General features: G+C 40.3%; 1 long non-coding RNA gene across 1 annotated transcript; it reads right to left on the reverse strand.

The window, feature by feature from the left end:
* Positions 1–6296: 6296 nt before the first annotated feature.
* Positions 6297–6837, reverse strand: LOC122054186. Its single transcript, XR_006132601.1, has 3 exons — positions 6813–6837; positions 6573–6682; positions 6297–6479 (listed from the first exon to the last, which is right to left on the reverse strand). It is a non-coding gene; the product is annotated as an uncharacterized LOC122054186 (long non-coding RNA).
* Positions 6838–7180: the final 343 nt, after the last annotated feature.

The raw sequence follows: 7180 nt of genomic DNA on the forward strand, positions 1-7180 counted from the left end.
GAAACTTAGGAGCACAGAAAGTCGAACGAAAGATGCATCTAGCGAGAAGGACGGCATGGGAGAGAGTCGATGGGCTTGGTGCGTCAGAGGGATGAGCTCCTGTAGAAGAGTACGTTGGCATATGAGAAGGAGGCGAACAACATTTCCAAGGGATGAGAAGTCGGAGCGAAAGCTTGCTCAAGGAAAAGGAGAGACAATGGATTCGGATGAGCTCTATTCTGGATGGCCGAAATCACTGAAGTGAACAAAGGAGAAACCGGACAGTCAATAAGAAGTTAACTGTCTAGGCGCTCAAACTGCACTGGGCAGCCAAGGGTGCCTTTTCGATGTGCCCTTACCGAAGGTGATCCGAGCGCCCGGAGTTGTTCCAAGCCCCTAGACCAGATAACTTTTATCCAACGCAAGCCATTGCGGTGTGGATAATGTGTTATCCACACCCAGGTGCCTAGAGCCCTTCTAGACGCCCGGAGTTGCCACGTTAATAAACGGTCAGAATCAACCAACAGACTATAAATAGAGTCATGGTATTAGTAGTTCAGCACAACACTTTCTGTACTTCGAACTACATTTCTGATTTTAAGTTCTCTGCTTCCAATGCTTGTAAGAGGCTTCTCTGCCTACGACGAAAGGAGAATTTGATTAGTGCTTTCAACATCTTGGATTAACAACTTTCTTGATTGTAACCAAGTAAAAATTAGTAGCCTCTTTTAATTTATACATTTTAGTTTATTCTAATAAAGTGGTTGTCTTAATCAAGATGTAAGTTTCAAGAAAGGTCTTTTTGCTTTTTCAGAGCAATTCATCCCCTCTTGAAGCCGACCTAGGACCTATATATTGTTCTTCTGCATCTTTCGCTCGGTCACCATACTGACTTAAGAGTCCAAGGGCCTATGCCAGGGACCCCTTCCCTGGTTCTCACTCTAACATTCCCTTCTCTCTCTGGTGTGTGTAGAGAAGAAGAATGAGCTCTTTTCTCTCTATTTCGAAGTCTTCTCTCAGTCAACAACAAAGCCACATACCCAGCACACCATCTCCATGGCTTTCAGATATGATCAAATTTAGCGTCGTTGTGGGAACTTTCATCTAAATCTGAAACAAAGAGATAGAAGAAGTTGGATGACTCACAACCATCACTTTATCCCAGGAAGATTTTGAGTTACTCATGGTTGTATGAGCACATAAATTGGCACAACAACAAGCGGCAGCGGAATGTCCCTTGTTAAACAACCTGACCCTATAGTGATAGGGCCACATGTCGATCTAAGGACACGGGTGGAGGGGCCAACTAGGTTTCAATCGGCTCCTCCCCTAACTGGTTTCATGCAAGTGCCTGCGCGGGCAGTTAACCTGCCACTTGTGCCACCACCCCCAATTGCCTATCACCGGGTATTATTTTGCACTCCTCTCAAGGAGATAAGCTGAGAAGAAAGGTCCCAAGTATCATCTTATAGAGATGCACTAAAGCGAGATCTGCACAAGGGAAAAGCTCCAATGGTCAGTAGGTCCCCTGAGCAGATAAGCATGTCGTTCTCTCATGAAATCTTAGAAGACAAGTGGCCGAGCCACTTCTGACCCCCGACAATAAAGGAATATGGAGGGGCAACCAACCCAGAAGACCACCTCCTTAAGTTCAAAAACACAGTCATCCTTCACCAATATATAGATGACATAAAATATCGAATGTTTCTCACTACGCTCTCTAGCTTGGCACAAAGACAGTTCAACCGGTTTTCTGCTGAGTCCATCTACTGCTTAAAGGATTTCTACAATCCTTTCCTTCACCAATTTGACAATAGTCGCAGGTACCACAAAACTATGTTGAGTTTATTGTCCCTCAAACAAGGGTCCAAGGAGACACTGAGAGCCTACATCAAAAAGTTTGATCAGGTGGCCATGGACGTTCCTTCATGTACCAAGAGATTCTAGTGAGCGTCTTCTCTCAAGGGCTCACAGATAGTGAGTTTTCCGCTCCCTTATTAAGAAGCCTCCAAGGGGTTTCAATCATTTACTTGACCAGGAGACCAAATATATTAATATAGAAGAAGGAGGTAGACCCACTCGCTGTAGTCTCGGCTCTAGAGCATCGAGCACCACCTCCAACTCTTCCTCACAAAGGACCTTGAGCGGGCCCTCCACTACCTATCCCTGAACCGCAACCCCACACTGTACAACAGTGGGGGCTAGGCAGACGCAATTTCTTGAACCCCCCAGATGAGCTCCAAAGTTCTATACCTACCATCGATCTGAGATGCACAATTCTCAAGACTATTACCATTACAATCAAGAGAAGTGTCTAGCGCCTAACCAATGGTTCCACCAACATTCGCCGTCTCCCAATCACCATCTCTACCAACGACCAAACAGACCACCCTGAAGAGCCTACCGAGGCACTGAGCAGCGCCGATGAATGCTGTAGTAGCAAGATAACCTGGCTCAAGCCCCCACCCGGGTTGAACAGAAGCATCCCTCAACGCAGCAAGAGGAAAACTGCCATAATACAGCTTGAGGGTGTTGGATCAAAAGCACTAGAGGGAAGGGGGTGAATAGCGCTTGTGGCTTCTTCACACTTTTCAAAAAACATTCACGTAAGAGTTTGTGCAGTAGAAAAGAAGTAAAGAAAGAAAGTCAAAAACAACCAAGCTAACACAATCGAGTTTTACTTGGTTCGAAGTCTGTGACAACTCCTATTCTAAGGCCAATACTCATTGAGTGTTTACTTTAGAAATTCACTATCAATCTAGAGAATTACAAGTGTAATAATTTAATTACAATAATTGAAAGTATACCAAAAACTTAGAATTCTAAAAATAGAGCTTTTGATCTTTAGAGCAGCATTACGGCTTCATGGATTGTCTTTGGAGCAGTACGCACGAGAAGGATCTTGAAGATGAGTTATGTTGAAAGTCTTGCTCGAAGACTTCTTTCATAGAGTGCTGAAGGCGCCTTCAATAACATGGAAGGCGCCTCCAACTATAGAATTTATCCCCAAACTCTCAGACTTGATAACTTCCGCAATCTGCGAAATTGATCCAGCTAAAGGCGTCTTCAGCCACATGGAAGGCACCTCCAACACTGTTCATCGAAGGCACCTTCAGACATATAGAAGGCACCTTCCAACACTGATCATTCGAGTTTTACTTTTGTGCTTCTTACTTCTTGCACGGCAGGTTAGTCCAAATACCAAATATATCCTGTAAAACAAAGTTTAGCACAATAAAATAATATGGTAATAAAATGTTTGACAGTCTTTGGACTATTCAATTCTGACTTTCGGATTTCCAGAAAATCCTAGGTCGAACTGACACATATTGTTCCCTCAACGGGGAATGCATCCTCACGTACTCCTCTCAGGAGAATTTACCTTTTGTCAGACCTGTCCTCCAGACCGTCTGGACTTTTGCTCAGCATTTGAGACATCAAAACTTCATGCTGGATTTTTGATCCCTGACTCGTCCAGTCTTCCGCCTATTGTCCGTGACCCTTGGGACTTACACCTAGCGTCCTCGACCCTAGGATTTCGCTTAACGTCCTAGACCCGCCAAGACTTTGTCCAGCCCCCAGGACTAGGTCTTCGTTTCTTAACCACAACTATGACTTTCCACCTGCCTAGTCTCAAATAGGACTTTCTTTTTCCTAAGATCACTTAGGACTTTCTTGTACACTCAGTTCAACTAATTAGAACAATAAGAAACCTTAACTTTGAACCCTTTTCCATAATAAGAACTTGAGTCCGATCATCTGGTGCTTTCTGCACCAATAGGGGGGATATTGGGATGATTGCAGGAGGCCCAACCGATGGAGACTCCAACCGGGTGAGAAAATCGTACGCTCATTGATTGAAGATCCACTCTATTTGCTATAGCCAAGAGTAGGAAAAAGGGGTCGAGATTAGTTTCGGGCCCAAGAATTTATAGGGGGTGAAAGTACTCCACAATGATGTTTTGATTATTAAGGTTGCTATAGCCAATTATAACATACATCGAACTTATATTGACATATGTAGCTCTATCAAAATTATCTTCAAGAAGGCGTTTGAGCAACTGTAGATTGATGAGCAAGCTTCAACCCATGATGACGCCTTTGTATGGATTCATGAGCAACGATATTCAGCCGCTCAATCAAATTAAGCTGACCATATTCTTAGGGGAGGAGCCCCTAATGAGGGCACGTCGGTAGGCCTTCATAGTGGTGGGCGCACCCTCAGCATATAATATAATATTAGGTCGACTGGCCTTAAATGAGTTTCGGGCGATTGTCTCAACTTTTTGCCAAAAGATTAAATTTTTCATGGATAATCAGGTTGGCGAAGTCAAGGGAAATCAACTAATAACACATAAGTGCTATGTTGATATCATCAAATTATGTTGATGGTAAAAAAAATGAGAATTCAACTTGTAGGATGAAGTTAACAAGTTTTGGTGGAAAGTAGATCCGGCCCTGAGTTGGGTCCGGGACCCAATTCGGACTTATAACTGGGTCAACGTTCAAGGCTCAAAAACAGGTGGACCGCTGGTTAACCACCGGTTCTTCCCGCCGGTTCACCCCAATTTTATTTATTTATTGCCCGTTGGACTGGTGGTTCCTAGACGTTGGGAAGGGGGTTGGAGTATTTTTCAACTGTTAAGATTATTTGACCACTTTTGATTAAAGACTATACTTTAGTGTCCATTACTATCTAAACTCTATAAATAGAAAGTTCATTTCATCATTTTCACACGCATCTTCTCTACTTTTAATCTCAATTTTGCATTCTCTATACATTTTCATCTCCATTTTTATGCACTTTCGTTTCCAATTTTTAATTACAATGGAAGGAGGTCTTGGAGGTGCATCCACTACAACAAAAATCCTCATAGACATCGGTTTTCCATCGGTGTCTATTACATTTTCGACCGATGTCTATGAAGGCGATGTAAAAAGTCTGCCATTTTAGACATCGGGTTAAAACCGGAGTAGTATCACTTAACGACACCGGTGTTCGAATAGGTTATTAACCGGTGTAGTATCACTTAACGACACCGTTTCATCAACGGTGTAAAATCGATGTAATATTATATGCTAATAACACCAGTTTTGGCAGCGGTATACAACCGATGTAACATTAGTTAATAACACAGGTCTTGCAGCGGTGGAAAACCGATGTAATATCAGTATTTTTTAACAGCATAAATTTGATTTCCGAAACAGTGAAAAACTGACAATAACCAAAAAAATACACAAATATTCACAAATTACACAAATATTCTTCTTCCAACAGTATCCATAAAATACATAAATATTAACAAATTACATAAATATTCTTCTTACAACAGTATCCATAAAATACACAAATATTCTTTTTACAACATCAAAAGGTAATAGATATTGTACACATCAAGGTAATATTCGCAATTTACATTCCATGCAAATGCATGCATCATCCAAAGTTTTCAAAAATCAAATACCTTTCCTACTCAAATGTAATCTAGCATGCATTCAACCCACTCGAACCGCACTTCATCAATTTCAACCCTGGAGTACTTGAGATTTATAAACTGTAAAAACACATAAATAATATATTAGTAAATCAAGACCAAAAATCATAATTGACAAAGCAGTAAGAGCACCAGGTAACAAGATGAGTAATTGGAATGCTTAAAAAGAGAAACGTTCATCAATTATCTCAACCACAAATAAATAGAAAGAAGAATCAATGATGTAAGATACTGATATAGTCCAACACCAGCACAAATTCAAAGAAGAAATTACCTATCTTTGTAAGCTGAAGCCAAAATTGCATGGGCTTCAGGCATAGTTGGTCTGATATTCACAGCACGTATATAATCCTGAATTGCTTCAGTAACTCTACCAATCTCCTTCAATGTGTTCCCTCTATTGACAAGACCATCAGCAGCAGTCTGCGAAGACCTTCATTGTAACAGGCTATCACTTCTGCATAATTTCCCTGGTGTAATACAAGAGAACTATCAATTTCCAACTAGGGGCAAAGACAGCAAAGAAGAAGATAGACAAATTATATGACTTTCTTCCATTAAATGAGGCAATATGCAGTAACTCTCAAACTAGCGATGAAAAAGGCAGATATAGTACTCTACCTGTTGCTTGTATATAATAGCCAAGTTGTTGAAGGGCGCAGATATCCCTGTTGTAACTGCTAAAGTTGCCTTATAGAATGATGCAGCAACACTCATCATGTTGCTGCATGAAGAGAAGTTTCATTAAGGAACAAAAATAAACTATCCGCATAGTTGTCATCAAACATTTCTAAAGCTTACCAGTCCATGTATATGTTGCCAAGGCTTGACAATGCTTGTGGATGGTTAGGTTGTAAAGCAAGGCATGACTTGGGAAAAATTATTAAAATGAAGTTATTCAACAAGGAAAAAAAACTTAAGAGAATAAAAATATCCAAATTAAAAAGTCACCCTATAGAAGTTGATAGCCTCTTCCACATGTCCAGCGTCTTTGAGAGCATTCCCCTTTTAATGTGCAAGAAAGTCGATCATTAACTAACCTGGCTCACCATCCAGAAGGATACCACATTTTGACATATTAGACCATTATCAACTTACTAGATTATTGTAAGCTTCAATAAAGGTAGAATCACAGTTGATAGCTTGCTTGTAATGCAGAATTGCCATGTCAAGTTGACTTTGTTCATAATAGATGCCAGCAAGGTTTCCTGTGTCCAGATATCCCCAATGCATAGTTGACATAATAAACTCTCTTCAGAGCATAGTTTGCAGCAAAGTTATCCACAAAATCAAAAAGAGATTAACAGTCCAGTGGAAAAATAGGAGTTATTGAATCACGTAGCATATTCCAGTGAAAGTATTATGCAATAGCAATGTTATGAAGAACCTGAAATAAATAGAAAATGATTAAGAGTTCACACAAACAAGAACTACACATAGTAAATAAACTTCTCTTCTTTTGTATGCAAGTCAACAACAAATCATCATGTACTTTAAAAATGAGTAAGATATTAGTTAAAATAGAAATAATTAGAGGAAAAATAGACATGTTTCATATAGCAGCCAATTAATACATTTTGACATGGAGAAACAACATCAAACCCTTAGTTGCAACTATTAAGGAGACCTAAAGACAAATAGTGTAAAAGTCTTCACACAAAAAGTAGAAGTGTGGATACCAAATATGCAATTTCTTCTTTTATATC

This window comes from Zingiber officinale, chromosome 3A (genome assembly GCF_018446385.1).
Source record: "Zingiber officinale cultivar Zhangliang chromosome 3A, Zo_v1.1, whole genome shotgun sequence".
Taxonomy (NCBI): Eukaryota; Viridiplantae; Streptophyta; class Magnoliopsida; order Zingiberales; family Zingiberaceae; genus Zingiber; species Zingiber officinale.